Raw genomic sequence first — 16,035 nt, 5'->3', positions numbered from 1 at the left:
CACACGGACACAGACAGACCAGGACGCGTAAACACAGACACGCACACGGCACAGACACACCCACGGACACAGACAGACAGGGACGCGTAAACACAGACACACACACACGGACACAGACACACGGACACACCAGTCACACACACACACGGACACACCCAGTCTCTCACACACACACACTCCTATGAGAATGGCTCATACCACGCCCTGCTTCTCGTCTCACTTGTCCAGCTCCCCGATTCCATCGAGACACAACCCAGTTCGAAGATCATACCAGGCACCGTGTTTTTCATGAAACAGACGGACAGCTGCAGCAACACCCCCGCCCCGCCCCCGGAGGGTTTCTGAGCCAGGAACACTCACTCACTATTTCACTCTCTTTTTGCAGTATTTTTAAATATTTCTGATTGTAACTCACAGTAATTTTATGTCGTGCACAGTACTGCTGACAGAAAACATGGAATGTCAGTGATATAAACCTGACTCCGACAGATCGCCGAGGGAGCGGTACAGACCGGCACCTGCCCACAACAGCCATTAGCGCTGCTTACACTTCATACCCAGTACCCGCATCTATCCCCGCAACACTCCGGGAACTGACTATCAGAGGGGAAATAAATCAAGTTTCTTTGTTCAAACCGTTCATTCACTGACAACAAAATTCTCAAGATTGTTTAACGCCATTTCCAGTACACAGTGTAAAGGAGAACAAAATAATTGTTACCCTGGATCTGATGCAGCACAAAAACACGGAATAAGATGTAGAAGACGATGATACAAACACAATAAATATCAACACACAAGATACCTTTTATACATTGATTGTATGTCTAGTATTCATTTTAAAACAGACAGCATACAAGCGATTTAATCAAATCACAGGCCAAAAGCAAGACTGCCGAGGTGATATTGACGTAACACGGTGCTGATAATCTCAGTCCATTCATACACTGACGACAATATTCTTTTCAAAAAACATTCGGGAAATATTTCATCAAAACACCGAAGAAACAGGGAAACAACATGATATCGCCGTAAATTGGTGTGGGCAATCTGTCGCAGTCACACACACATCCCTCGCAAAATCATGGTAATAGTAGAGGCTGTCTGCGCTTCCCGGCGGATTCGCAGCCGGACTCGCCCGTGTTTGCCTTGTGCCCACTTACCGCAGGTGTCTGCCTCCGGAGCAGCAGAAACTGACGCGTCTGGACCAGCCGCCTGCCTCCGGCTCCTCGCATGACATCAATCGCCGCCCCCTGATTGGAAGACGCTGGTGAGAGCTCTGATTGGCCGGTGGGATCGGAGCCAGCGGTGGAAGCAATTAACCCTCTGAGACCAGGCTCTTTCCCACTGCCTCGGGGGAAAAGGTAGGGAAAGGCACGAGGGGTGGAGGTGCTGGGGTCAATCGGGGGCCCTCGGCCAGATCACTACTGCATGGTTTCCCTCTGCAGGAGCTCAATGTCGGGACTTGAGGGCCTGAGTTACAGGGGAAGGTTAAATAGGTTAGGACTTGATTCCTTCCAGCCCAGGAGAATGAGAGGAGATTTGACAGAGGCATACAAAATTATGAGGGGTATAGATAGGGCAAAAGCAAGCAGGTTTTTTCCACTGAGCTTGGGTGAAACTAAAACTAGAGTTCATCGGTTAAGACCACAAGACATAGGACTCATTGGCCATGAGGCCATTCAGCCCATTGAGCCTGCTCTGCCATTCCATCATTGGTGATGATAAGACTCCCCCACTATAGGAAACATCCTCTCCACATCCACTCTATCTGTGTCCTCTGGTCCTAGACTCCCCCACTATAGGAAACATCCTCTCCACATCCACTCTATCTGTGTCCTCTGGTCCTACACTCTCCCACTCTAGGAAACATCCTCTCCACATCCACTCTATCTGTGTCCTCTGGTCCTAGACTCTCCCACTCTAGCAAACATCCTCTCCACATCTACTCTATCTGTGTCCTCTGGTCCTAGACTCCACCACCATAGGAAACATCCTCTCCATATTCACTCTATCTGTGTCCTCTGGTCCTAGACTCTCCCACTATAGGAAATATCCTCCACATCTACTCTATCTGTGTCCTCTGGTCCTAGACTCTCCCACTCTAGGAAACATCCTCTCCACATCCACTCTATCTGTGTCCTCTAGTCCCAGACTCCCCCACTATAGGAAACATCCTCTCCACATCCACTCTATCTGTGTCCTCTGGTCCTAGACTCCCCCACTATAGGAAACATCCTCTCCACATCCACTCTATCTGTTTCCTCTGGTCCTAGACTCTCCCACTATAGGAAACATCCTCTCCACATCCACTCTATCTGTGTCCTCTGGTCCTAGACTCCCCCACCATAGGAAACATCCTCTCCACATCCACTATCTGTGTCCTCTGGTCCTAGACTCCCCCACCATAGGAAACATCCTCTCCACATTCACTCTATCTGTGTCCTCTGGTCCTAGACTCTCCCACTCTAGGAAACATCCTCTCCACATCCACTCTATCTGTGTCCTCTGGTCCTAGACTCCCCCACCATAGGAAACATCCTCTCCACATCCACTATCTGTGTCCTCTGGTCCTAGACTCCCCCACCATAGGAAACATCCTCTCCACATTCACTCTATCTGTGTCCTCTGGTCCTAGACTCTCCCACTATAGGAAACATCCTCTCCACATCCACTCTATCTGTGTCCTCTGGTCCTAGACTCCCCCACCATAGGAAACATCCTCTCCACATTCACTCTATCTGTGTCCTCTGGTCCTAGACTCTCCCACTATAGGAAACATCCTCTCCACATTCACTCTATCTGTGTCCTCTGGTCCTAGACTCTCCCACTCTAGGAAACATCCTCTCCACATCCACTCTATCTGTGTCCTCTGGTCCTAGACTCTCCCACTCTAGGAAACATCCTCTCCACATCTACTCTATCTGTGTCCTCTGGTCCTAGACTCTCCCACTATAGGAAACATCCTCCACATTCACTCTATCTGTGTCCTCTGGTCCTAGACTCTCCTACTATAGGAAACATCCTCTCCACATCCACTATCTGTGTCCTCTGGTCCTAGACTCCCCCACTATAGGAAACATCCTCCACATTCACTCTATCTGTGTCCTCTGGTCCTAGACTCTCCTACTATAGGAAACATCCTCTCCACATCCACTCTATCTGTGTCCTCTGGTCCTAGACTCCCCCACTACAGGAAACATCCTCTCCACATCCACTCTATCTGTGTCCTCTGGTCCTAGACTCCCCCACTACAGGAAACATCCTTTCCACATCCACTCTATCTGTGTCCTCTGGTCCTAGACTCCCCCACTATAGGAAACATCCACTCTATCTGTGTCCTCTGGTTCTAGATGCCCCCACCATAGGAAACATCCTCTCCACATCCACTATCTGTGTCCTCTGGTCCTAGACTCCCCACTACAGGAAACATCCACTCTATCTGTGGTTCTAGATGCCCCCACCATAGGAAACATCCTCTCCACATCCACTCTATCTATCTAGGCCTTTCAATATTAGAAAGGTTTCAGTGATGACCCCCTCATTCTTCTAAACTCCAATGAGTATAGCCCAGAGCTATCAAATTCTCCTCATATGTTAACCTGTTCTTTCCTGAAAACATTTTTTTTGCAAACCTCCTCTGGACCCTTTCAAATGTCAGTATAGATAATGGGCCCAAAACTGCTCACTGTACTCTAACTGTGGTCTGATCAATGTCTTCTAAAGCCTCAGCAATATATCTTTGTTTCCATATTCTAGTCCTCTCAAAAAGAATGCTAACATTACATTTGCCTTCTTCACCACAAATTCAACCTGCAAATTAACTTTTAGGGAATCCTGCATGAGGACTCCCACGTCCCTGTGCACCTCTGATTGTTCTATTTTCTCACCATTTACAACAGAGTCTGCATTTTTATTCCTTCTACCAAAGTGTCTGACCATTCACTTCCCAACACTGCGTTCCATCTGCCATTGCTTTGCCCGTTCTCCTAATCTGTCTATGTCCTTCTGCAGATACGCTGCTTCCTCAACACCACCACCCCCTCCATCTACAAACCTGGCCCCAAAGCCATTAGTTCCATCATCCAAATCACTGACACGTAAAGTGAAAAGAATCAATCCCAACACAGACCCCTGCTGAACACCACTGGTCATCAACAGCCAGCCAGATCAGCTTCCCTTTATTCTCACTTTTTGCCTTCTGCATCCAGCCTAATGCTTTATCCATGCTCGTTCTTTCCTGTAATACCATGGGCTCTTATCATGTTTAGCAGCCTCTTGTGTGGCTCTTTGTCAAAGGCCTTCTGAAAATCCAAGTGCACAACATCCACCGATTCTCCTTTGTCTATCCTGTTTATTATTTCTCCAAAGAATTCCAACAGATTTGTCAGGTAAGATTTTCCCTTGAGGAAACCATGCTGACTATGGCCTATTTTTATCATCTGCCTCTAAGTATCCTGAAACCTCATCCTTAATGATCAACTCCAACATCTTCCTGACCACTGAGGTCAAATAACTGGCCTATAGTTTTCTTTATTTTGCTTCTCTCCCTTCTCGAAGAGTGGAGTCACATTTGCAATTTTCCAGTCTTTCAGAACCATTCCAGAATCCAGGGATTTTTGAAAGATCATTACTAACGCCTCCACCATCTCTTCAGCCACCTCTTTCAGAGCCCTAGGGTGCAGACCATCTGGTCCAGGTGTCTTATCTACCTTCAGACCTTTTCAGTTTCCCAAAACCCTTCTCTCTAGAAATGGAAACTTCACACACTTCATGCTTCCTGACACGGGGAACTTCTACCACAGTGTCTTCCGCAATGAAGACTGATGCAAACTGCTTATTCAGTTCATCTGCCATTTCCTTGTCCACCATTACTACTTCTGCATCTTCATTTTCCAGTGGTTTGATATCCACTTTCGACTCTCTTTTACACTTGTCTACCTTCTGACCTTTCAGTTTCCAAGCACTTTCTCCCTGTAGCAGTGACTTCACTCACTTCTTCCCCCAATATGCTTCTATTTCTGGCATTCTGCTTGAGTCTTCCACAATGAAGCAAAATGTTTACTAAGTCCTTCCGCCATTTTTGATCCCCATTACTACCTCTCCATTGTCATTTGCAATCAATCAAATATATGCTGTCATTTCTCTTTTACTCTTTATATTGTGAAAATTCTTTTGGTGTCTTTTTTTTATTATTAGCTAATTTACCTTCATATGTTATCTTTTCTCTCAGTTGTTGCTGTATTGTATGCCCTCTCTTTAGCCTTTATGCTGTCTTTGACTTCTCTTGTCAGACACAGTTGTTTCATCCTTTCTTTAGAATACTTCCTCATCAATTTTCGCTTTACTCCACTGTAATACTGATACATCTAACTTTAGCTTCTCTCTCTCAAATTGCAGGGTGAATTCTAGCATATTATGATTACTTCTGCCTTAGGGCTCTTTTAAGGGTGGAAGGTGAAATATTTAAGAGGCACCTGAGAGAGAACTTCTTCACTCAGAGGGTGGTGAAAGTATGGAACGAGCTGACAGCAGAAATGGTGGAGCTGAGCTCAATTTCAACATTTAAGATAAGTTTGGATAAATACATGGATGGAAGGGGTATGGAGGGCTATGGTCTGGGTGCAGGTCGATGGATCCAGGCAGAATAGTTCAGCACGGACTAGATGGGCTGAAAGGCCTGTTTCTGTGTTGTAGAGCTCTAGGTCCCAGCGAGATCCCATCGGGATACAGTAAACAGTGATTCAGGGCATGCCAGCTATCAGGTCTATTCTGTCCAGTGTTCTGTGCGGGCAGTGGCTGTCAGGATGACTGGGGTCTCCCTCCCGCATTTCTGACATTTACCGGGAGCGTTGCAGACCAAGGGCTTGAAGAATTCTTGAGAATCCCCACCACCCACCCCATAATCTCTTTGATCCACCACCAGGTACAGGAGTTTCAGGACTGGGACAGTCAGACTGGGTGACAGCTTCTTCCCTCGGGCTGTGAGACTAATGAATACCCTGTCACCACTGGGGTCTCGTTTCCACCACCCAACCCACAATCTCTTTGTCTCTGTACTGTCAGAAAGGAGGTACAGGGGCATCAGGACTGGGACTGTCAGACTGGGTAACAGCTTCTTCCCTCGGGCTGTGAGACTAATGAATACCCTGTCACCACTGGGGTCTCGTCACCAGGACAGTGAGCTGTTTATTGTTTACCTGTGGTGTCTCTACATGCACTTTGAGTGGTAGTTTATCAGTTTATTTATGGTTCATATGTTCTGTTGTCCAGAAGAACAGTTTCATTTGGTTGTACGTACAGTCAGATGAACTTGAACTTCAATCCTCGCTGAGCAAGGTGTCCATCTAAACCGGTACTTGTCCCACTTTCCTGTTAATGTATCTGTCCAAGTGCCTTTCAAATGTAATAATGGCCTCCTCAACACTTCCTCATTCCACACCCTCACCACCCTCTGAAAGCTGCTCCTTTTTCCCCTGTCAATCTCCCCCTCACATCTTAGGGTATGTGTATGTTCAGCCATGATCACAGTGAATGGCAGTGCTGGCTAGAAGCGCCGAATGGCCTACTCCTGCACCTACTGTCTATTGTCTATTAAGCCTGTGCCCCTGGCTTTTGGGTCCCTTTTCCTGACAGCGTCTGGGTTAGAGAGTTATTGCCCCACACTCTCCTCCTGTGTCCTCACTCTGAGGGGGTAGAATTTACAGGAGATGTGGGGGGCAGTGTTGAGGATTTTTACACAGGGAGTGGCGGGTGCCAAGAATGGGCTAACTGTTGCCCCATGCCTTCCTCCTGCGTCCTCACACACAGAGTCTCCGAGGGGGTCAAGTTTAAAGAAGTTGTGTGGGGTGAGGATTTTTACACAGGGAGTGGTGGGTGCCAAGAATGGGCTAACTGTTGCCCCATGCCTTCCTCCTGCGTCCTCACACACAGAGTCTCCGAGGGGGTCAAGTTTAAAGAAGTTGTGTGGGGTGAGGATTTTTACACAGGGAGTGGCGGGTGCCAAGAATGGGGGTGGAGCCAGATAGGGCAGGGGTGTTTAACGTGATACATGGATCATCAGAACTGGAATCAGGTTTTCTATCTCCAGCGTATGTCGTGGAATCCGTTGTTTTGCAGCAGCAATACATTGCGATGCATATCAATTAAGAACTGTAAATTACAATAAGAAATATACATAAAATTAACTTACATAAGTGATGCAGGAGAATGAAAAAAATGTAGTGGAGTAGAGTTCAGAGGTTCAATGTCCATTCGGAAATCCGACTGCAGAAGGGAAGAAGCTGTTCCTGAATCATTGAGTGTGTGAATTCAGGAGCCTGTACCTCCTCCCTGATGGTGGTGATTCCTGGATGATGAGGGTCCTTAATGGTGCATGCTTGTTTGAGGTGACCATGTGCAGACAGAAGGGGTTAGTTTGGTCAGCACTGCATGGTGGGCAGAATGGCCTATTCCTGTGCTGTTGTGGGATTTGTTCTCTGCGTTCTGATGGACTGTAGCCAAACATTACATCAGCTCTCTCACCATGACAGTTGAGGAGGGACTGAAGCCTGACATCACTTGGGTGAGTCACAGTGTCCAAGGTAAAGACCCAGACATGTCCCAACTGCTGGACAATTAAACCACATGACATAGAGTCACAGTGTCCAAGGTAAAGACCCAGACATGTCCCAACTGCTGGACAATTAAACCATATGACATAGAGTCACAGTGTCCCGGGTAAAGACCCAGACATGTCCCAACTGCTGGACAATTAAACCATATGACATAGAGTCACAGCATCCAGGGTAAAGACCCAGACATGTCCCAACTGCTGGACAATTAAACCATATGACATAGAGTCACAGTGTCCCGGGTAAAGACCCAGACATGTCCCAACTGCTGGACAATTAAACCATATGACAGAGTCACAGTGTCCAGGGTAAAGACCCAGACATGTCCCAACTGCTGGACAATTAAACCATATGACAGAGTCACAGTGTCCAGGGTAAAGACCCAGACATGTCCCAACTGCTGGACAATTAAACCATATGACAGAGTCACAGTGTCCAGGGTAAAGACCCAGACATGTCCCAACTGCTGGACAATTAAACCATATGACATAGAGTCACAGCATCCAGGGTAAAGACCCAGACATGTCCCAACTGCTGGACAATTAAACCACATGACATAGAGTCACAGTGTCCCGGGTAAAGACCCAGACATGTCCCAACTGCTGGACAATTAAACCATATGACAGAGTCACAGTGTCCAGGGTAAAGACCCAGACATGTCCCAACTGCTGGACAATTAAACCATATGACAGAGTCACAGTGTCCAGGGTAAAGACCCAGACATGTCTCAATTGCTGGACAATTAGACCATACAATATAGAGTCACAATTAGGCAGTTGGACCCATTGCTTCTGTCCCACAATTCCATCATGGCTGATCAACCTCTCAACTGCATTCTGCTGCCTTCTCCCTGTAACCTTTGACTCCCTTACTGATCAAGAACCGATCCTCCTCCACTTTAAATATCCCCAATGACTCGGCCTCCACATTCATTTGTGGCAATGAATTTCACAGAGTCACCAGCCTCTGGCTAAAGAAATTCCTCCTCATCTCTGTTCTAAAGAGACATCCTTGTATTCTGAGACTGTGCCCTCTGATCCTAGAATCCCCCACTATTGGAAACAGCCTCTGCATGTCCACTCTACCTGGGTCTGATATTTGGTAGATTTTAATGATACCTCACTCCGAGATCAATCTAACCCTTCTCTCACACATAGCCCTCCATTCTTCCTTCATCCGTGTGCCCATCTGAGTTTCTTAAATTACTCTAACGTATCTGCCTTGACCACGCACCCGCCCACTTTCTATGTAAAAGACCCACGTCTTCTGTGTTGGAGAGAGGGTGGAAAGAGAGAGAGTGGAGGAGGAGAGAGAGAGAGAGAGAGTGAGAGAGAGAGAGAGAAAGAGGGAGAGGGGAGAAGGGGAAGAGAGAGTGAGAGAGAGGGGAGGGAGAGAGAAAAAAAGAGAGAGAGAGTGGGAGAGAGAGAGGAGAGAGAGTGAGAAAGAGAGAGGGGGAGAGAGAGAGGTGATTGCACAGAACTGGGAAAAAATTGCAGAACGTAAACTCAGCGGGCTCCAACGTGGGCACTGGCCTCTCCAGAAACAAGGACAAAGCCTCAAGAAGACAGCATCCATCGTTAAGGACCTCCATCAGCCAGGACATGCCCTCTTCTCATCAGGTAGGAGGTACAGGAACCTAAAGACCCACAGTCGGCATTTCCTCTGCCATCTCATTCCAGAATGGACAATGAACCCATCTACACAATCTTACTATATATTTTTAGCTTTCTTTTTACTTACATGAATTTTATTTATTTTTTTTTGGTTAAACTTCCTACAGGAGAGATTGAAAGAGTACAGAGAAAATTTACAAGGATGTTACTGGACTGGAGGACCCGAGCTATATGGAAAGATTGATGAGGTTAGAACTTCATTCCTTGGAACACAAAAGACTGAGATGAGATTTGATAGGGGCATACAAAATTATGAGGGGTATAGGTAGGGTAAATGCAAACAGGCTTTTTCCACTGAGATTGCGTTGGGCTACACGGGTTTAAAAGGTGAAAATTTTAACAGGAACGCGAGGGAAAATTTCTTCACTCAAGAAGGTGGTGAGAGTGTGGAACGAGCTACCAACACAAATGGTGCATGTGAGCGCGATTTCAATGTTTCAGAGGAATTTGGATAGGTACATGTATGGAAGGGGATGGAGGGCTATGGGCCTGGTGCAGGTCAATGGGAGCAGGCAGGTTAGTTGGCCTGGTATGGTCTAGGTGGGCTGAAGTTCCTATTTCTGTGCTGTACTTTTCTATGACTCTATTCCTTATTGTAATTGACAGTATTTACATTATTATGCAGTGATTGCAATGTACTGCTGCTGCAAAATCGCAAGCTTCACGACCTGTGGCATTTGTATTACACCTGATTCTGCCTCTGATTTTTTCATTAATTCAGGGATGAAATGTTGGCTGTTCAGCAGCCTTCTGTCGCTTACTTTGATGTTTTGATCTGCATGTGACAAACAAGACTAATCTTTCAAAATTCTTATTCTTAATCAGTAATCTTTAATCTCATTTCCCATCCCCTCCCCCGTCTCCATCATTAATTCTGTCCGTGTACCCTGCGTCAGACTGACTGAGGTCACTGAATTCTCACTGCTGTTGGCTGCAAATCAGGGAGTTGCTGGCAATTTTAATTTCAGTCTGTGTGGTGACGGGACTCAAGCGCTGATCGGTAGAATGTTTCAGGAAATTGCCAGTGTGATGTCATTTCAGGAAAGTGGTGAGTGGGCTCGTCACTCACAGTCGCGGTGCGAACTGAGCAAGATGGAGACAAAGCAGAGTCTGCAGATCCAAACAACTCACACAAAATGCTGGGGGAGCTCAGCAGGGCAGGCCGATTCGGTGGAAGTTAATAAACTGACGATGTTTCAGGCCAAAACCTTTTATCAGGACTGGATAGGAAGGGGAGAGGCCGGAATAAAAAGGTGGGGGAGGGGGAGGCAGACAAGCTGGAAGGTGACGGGTAAAGCAGGTGGGTGGAAAGGTGAAAGGCTGGAGAGGGAGGAGGCAGACCACAGGAGAAAGGGAAGATGGAGGGGTACCAGGGGGAGGTGATAGGCAGGTGAGGAAGGGGAAGGGGAAAGATTAGCAGAAAGAGAAATCAATGTTGATGCCATTAGGCTGGAGGCTACCTAAATGGAAAATGAGATGAGGCTTCTCCACCCTGAGAGGAGGCCATGTGTCAGAGCAAGAATGGGGATTGGGATTAGAACAGCCGGCCACTGGGAAATCCTGCTTTTTGCTGATGGAACGGAGGTGGGAGATGAAGGATATTCGACATCACTTTCCATCCCGGATGCTGCGTGACTCACTGAGTTCCTCCTGCCATTTGTGGAGCAAATGATGGGAACATTGGAACTTCAGCAGGAATTTATAATGATCGTATAAAATTATTTAAGGGACAGATAAGATCGGGGCAGGAAAGTTGTTTCCATTGGTGAGTGACACTAGAACTGGGGGATAGAATCTCAGGATTTGGGGGAGTATATTTATGATTTATGCTGGAGCGAGCTGAGAAGAAAATGTTTTTCCCAGAGAGTCTGGAATCTGTGGAATCCACTGCCCAGAGAAGCCATAGAGGCTTTCTCATTGAACATACTTAAGACCCAGTTTGATAGATTTTTGCACTGATCGGATTTTTCTACTTGGCAAACCTTGTGCAGGGCAAGTTCGGAGTGTTCGGAGGGAAAGGCAGGGAAGATGGCTCTGAGTCCATGGTCAGATCAGCCATGATCTGATTGAATGGTGGAGGAGGTCATCTCCAGCTCCTAATTCTGACGTTAGGTCACTCAGTCCTTTCTGCCCATCAGCCATGAACTTACACCAATCTTATACTAACCCACTCTGCCCCCCCCACCCCCCCACCAGATTCTTCCACCTCAACCACACACTTGGGCCAATCACCCCACTAATCCCACACACCGTTGGAATGTGGGTGTGAAACAGGGAACCCTGGGAAGTGAGGGAAGAGCTTGCAGTGTCTTTGGTGGTGATCTTTGCATCCTCACTGGCTACAGGAACAGTACCGAGTGATTGTATAGTGGCAAATCTTGTTCCTTTGTCCATGAAAGGTAGCTGGGATAACCCAGGGAATTATTGCCCAGTGGGTCATACATCAGTGGCAGGAGAATTATTGGAGAAGATTCACAATGTTTACGAGCATTTGGAGAAGCATAGTCTGATTAGGGATAGTCAGCATGGCTTTGTGAGGGGAAGGCCCATGATTTATGAGCCTGATTTAATTCTTTGAGAACGTGACAGAGCACTTTGATGAAGGTAAAGCATCAGATGAAGTGTATATGGAATTTAGTAAGGCATTTGATAAGGAGACCTTTCTTGGGTCTCAGCCCAAAATATAGACTGTTCATTCATTTCTATAGATGCTGCCTGACCTGCTGAGTTCCTCCAGCATTTTGTGTGTATTGCTTTGGATTTCCAGCATCCGCAGAACCTCTTGTGTTTATGATTTGGTAAGGTTCCCCATGGTGGGCTCATTCAGTAATTCATTAGGTGTGGTTTCCAGGGAAACTTGGCTGTGTGGATACACAATTGGGTTTCCACAGAAAGCAAATGGTGGCTGTAGATTGAGTGTATTCTGCCTAGGTGTCAGTGACCAGTGATGTTCCGGGTCCCCTGCTCTTGGTGATGCTAATAAGTGACTTGGATGAGGAAGTGGAAGAGTGGGTTAGTCAGCTTTCAGAGGATATAAAGTTTGGTGTTGCTCTGGATAGCATAGAGGGTTCTTGTAGGTTGCTGGGCTGAGAAGTGAGAGATGAAGTTCAATCCAGGTAAGTATGAAGTGAATCATTTTGGAAGGTCGAATTTGAAGGCCAGATCCAGGGCTAACAGCAGGATTCTTAGAAGTGTGGAGGAACAGAGATCTTGGAGTCCACATACATCGATCCCTCAAAATTGCTACATAAGTTGATGGAGTGGTTAAGAAGGTGTACGGTGTGTTGAGCTTCATCAGTCAGGTGACTGAGTTAAAGAGCTGAAATGTAATGTTGCAGTTCTATAAAACTCTTGTGGGACCACACTTATTGTCTTCAGTATTGTCTTCAGTTCTGGTTGCCTCGTTACTGAAGGGATGTGGAACTTTTAGACAGGGTGAAGAGGAGATTGCCTGGTCAAGAAAGCATGTCTTATAAGAAAGTTAAATGAGCTAGCACTTTACTGTTTGGAATGAAGGAGGATGAGAGATGACCTAATGGAGGCATGCAAAATGGTAAGGTGAATGGAGGATGTGTGGAGGATTTTTACACAGAGAGTGATGTGTGTATGGAACATCCTATCAGGGCAAGGGTAGAATCAGATTCCACGAGGAGGACAGAGAGTTATCGCAGGAGAAAAATTTGCTGCAGGAACTAGGCGAGAAGACGTGTCTGACAAGACAGAGTTGGGCTGAGGGGAAAGAGGGAAATGAAAAGAAAACCAAGTTGAGAAGAGCAGGAACCAGAGGTTAGTGAAAAACCAGGGAACGGAGTCAGGAGAGAGAGTCAATAGTGAGGGTGGACAGAATAAAACAGGTGGGACGGACACATCAGAGGAAGATTCAAGAAAAACTATTGAAATAGAAGCAGAATATTCTGCAACTGTTCTGTTGGTCAGTGAGTGGAGAGGAGACATCTGCATGAACTGCTATCGTAGGGAAGCAGTATCCATTATCAGAGAACCCCGCCACCACCCAAGACATGCTCTCTTCTCACTGCTGCCATCAGGCAGGAGGGACAGGACCCTCAGGACTCACACCGCCAGGTTCATAAACAGTTATCCCTTCAGCCAAAAGGGATAACTTCACTCCACTTGCCCCATCACTGTCGCACAGTCCACTGACTCACTTTCAATGACTCCTCATCTCGTTCTTGATATTTATGGTTTATATATAGTATTCATTATTTCCTTTTTGTACTTGCAGATTGTTATCTTTTATACATAGGTTGGCTGAATGTCCAAATTGGTGCAGTCTTTCATTGATTCTACTACAGTATTCTCATTCTATGATGGATTTATTTCATATGCCCCACAAGAAAATGAATGTTAGGGTTGTATATGGTGATAAATAAGAACATAATAAATAGGACAGGAGTGGCCATCTGGCCCTTCGAGCCTGCTCTGCCATTCAATAAGATCATGGACTCATCTCCACCTACCTGCCTATTCCCCATAATCCTTAATTTGCTTAATCCTCATGCAAAAATCTATCAATTCAAGTGAAGACACTTTTATTGTCATTTCGACTATAACTGCTGGCACAGTACACAGTAAAAACGAGACAACGTTTTTCAGGGCCATGGTGTTACATGACACAGTAAAAAAACTAGACTGAACTACGTAAAAAAACAACACAGAGAAAGCTACACTAGACTACAGACCTACACTGGACTGCGTAAAGTGCACAAAAACAGTGCAGGCATTTACAATAAATAATAAACAGGGCAGTAGGGCAAGATGTCAGTCTAGGCTTTGGGTATTGAGGAGTCTGATAGCTTGAGGGAAGAAACTGTTACATGGTCTGGTCATGAGAGCCCAAATGCTTCAGAGCTTTTTCCCAGACGGCAGGAGGGACCATCCTTGTCTTAAATATTTTTACTGAGGTAGCCTCCACTGCTTTATTGGGCAGAGAATTCCACCGATCCACCACTCTCTGGGAAAAGCAGTTACTCCTCATTCCTGTCCTAAATCTACTCCCCCAAATCTTGAAGCTATGTCCCCTAGTTCTAGTCTCACCTTCCAGTAGAGGTACATAAAGCAGAAGAGGGTGGCTAAAGTCAACATAGGTCCCTTGGAAGACAAGAAGGGGAAATTGATATTGGGTGATAAGGAAATGGCTGAGGCATTGAACGACTATTTTGTGTCAGTCTTCATGGTGGGGGACACGTCTATATGCCAAAAAAGGATGTTATGGACAAAATGGGAGGTGAGGACCTAGATAAAATCACTGTCACTAAAGAGATAGTGATGAGCAAACTAGAGGGCCTGAAGGTAGACAAGTCCCCTGATTCTGATGGGATGCATCCCAGGGTGATAAGGGAATTGGCAGAGTTTACAGTAGACGTGCTGGTAATCATTTATCAAAACTCTCTAGACCCTGGGCAGGTCCTAGTGGATTGGAAGACAGCAAATGTCACGCCACTTTTAAAAAAGGATGTAGGCAAAAGATGGGCAACTATAGGCTAGTTAGCTGTACACCTGTACAGTTAGTTAACATCTGTAGTCGGGAAAATGCTTGAAGCTGTCATTAAGGAAGAAATGGCGAAACATTTAGAAAGGAGTGGTTCCATTCGACAGATGCAACATGGATTCAGAAAGGGCAGGTCCTGTTTGAAATACTTACAGGAGTTCTTTGAGGACATAATGAGTGCAGTGGATAGAGGGGAACAGGTAGATGTCATATACTTGAATTTCCAGAAGGCGTTCGATAAGGTGCCGCACAAGAGACTTATAAATAAGATACGGATGCATGGAGTCGGAGGAAGTGTATTGGCTTGGATAGTGGATTGGTTAACTGATAAAAGGCAGAGAGCTGGTATAAATGGGTGTTTCTCTGGTTGGCAGTCTGTGGTGAGTGGGGTGCCGCAGAGGTCAGTGATGGGCCTGCAGCTGTTTACCATTTACTTTGATGATTTGGAAGAGGGGACTGAGTGTGGTGTAGCAAAATTTGCTGATGACACTAAACTGAGTAGAAAAGCAAATTGTACAGAGGGTGTGGAGAGTCTGCAGAGGGATATAGATAGGTTAAGTTTGTGGGCCAAGGTCTGGCAGATGGATCTGAGTTTACGGACAGATCAGCCATGATCTTATTGAATGGTGGGGCAGGCTCGATGGGCTGGATGACCTCCTCCTGCTCCTGTTGCTCATGTTCTTATGTGTTCCATCTTTTCCTTTTTTATGACTTTTCAGTGGCCTTCTGTTGGTTTTTAAAAGCCTCCCAATACTCTAACTTCCCACTAATTTTTGCTCTATTATAGGGCCTCTCTTTTTATATTGCTCTATTATAGGGCCTCTCGTTAGCCATGGTTATGTCACCTTTCCTTTAGAATGCTTCTTCCTCTTTGGGATGTACATACCCTGTGCCTTCTGAATTGCTTCCAGAATTCCAGCCATCGCTGCTCTGCCGTCATCCCTGCCAGTGTTCTTTTCCAATCAGTTTTGATCAGCTCCTCTCTCAAGCCTCTGTAATTCCCTTTACTCAACTGTAATACTGATACTTCTGACTTTAGCTTCTCCTTCTCAAGTTTTAGGCTGATTTCAATCATATTATGATTACTTGCCCCTAAGGGTTCTTTTAGCTTAAGCTTGCTAATCACTTTCAGTTCATTGCATAATTCACAATATAGAATAGCTCATACTCTAGTTGACTCAACTGCCAACTGTTCTAAAAGCCATTTTGTAGGCATTCTAGAAATCCTCACCTTGGGATC

General features: G+C 46.0%; 1 protein-coding gene across 1 annotated transcript in view; it reads right to left on the bottom strand.

Annotated features, from left to right (window-relative positions):
* The window catches only part of LOC132402430 (stathmin-4-like), a 261,142-nt gene extending 259,950 nt beyond the window's left edge, over nucleotides 1-1,192 (bottom strand). The window contains exon 1 of the mRNA XM_059985285.1: nucleotides 1,164-1,192. The gene's annotated coding sequence lies outside the window, so the exon portion shown is untranslated. The remainder of the gene's footprint in view (nucleotides 1-1,163) is intronic.
* Nucleotides 1,193-16,035: the final 14,843 nt, after the last annotated feature.

This window comes from Hypanus sabinus, chromosome 12 (assembly GCF_030144855.1).
Source record: "Hypanus sabinus isolate sHypSab1 chromosome 12, sHypSab1.hap1, whole genome shotgun sequence".
Lineage (NCBI taxonomy): Eukaryota > Metazoa > Chordata > Chondrichthyes > Myliobatiformes > Dasyatidae > Hypanus > Hypanus sabinus.
This window is presented reverse-complemented; position numbering and strand designations above follow the sequence as displayed.